Source organism: Morone saxatilis, unplaced genomic scaffold (genome assembly GCF_004916995.1).
Source record: "Morone saxatilis isolate NCDOM2014 unplaced genomic scaffold, NCSU_SB_2.0 Contig10, whole genome shotgun sequence".
Classification (NCBI taxonomy): Eukaryota; Metazoa; Chordata; class Actinopteri; family Moronidae; genus Morone; species Morone saxatilis.
This window is the reverse complement of record NW_023339652.1, coordinates 12043653-12043918: the sequence shown is the minus strand read 5'-3', so window position 1 is coordinate 12043918 and position 266 is coordinate 12043653. Positions and strand designations below refer to the sequence as shown.

At 34.2% G+C, this 266-nt stretch overlaps 1 protein-coding gene across 1 annotated transcript in view; it reads right to left on the bottom strand.

Annotated features, from left to right (window-relative positions):
* Positions 1-266, bottom strand: part of morn2 (MORN repeat containing 2) — a 2398-nt gene that overhangs the window by 1497 nt on the left and 635 nt on the right. The window lies entirely within an intron of this gene.

The following is a 266-nucleotide window of genomic DNA, read 5'->3' as shown; positions in this document are numbered from 1 at the left end:
GCCCAGTTTGGAACTTTTTAATGCAAAAATAAAAGTAGCACATTTGTACTTCATTTGCGAGCACCTTGCAATGACTACATTCATTCCTTTACCTTAACCTGTATTCTAAACATAATCTAGTTCTTATCTTAACCTTCAACTCATGCATTCATACATAAATTGCCCATATTTGGTCTTATTTAGTATCAAAATTTGAGAATATGCACACAAATCCTAAAAGCTGAAAAGTCCAAGACAGCATTCCCCTGCTCTCTTTTTTTTTCCCC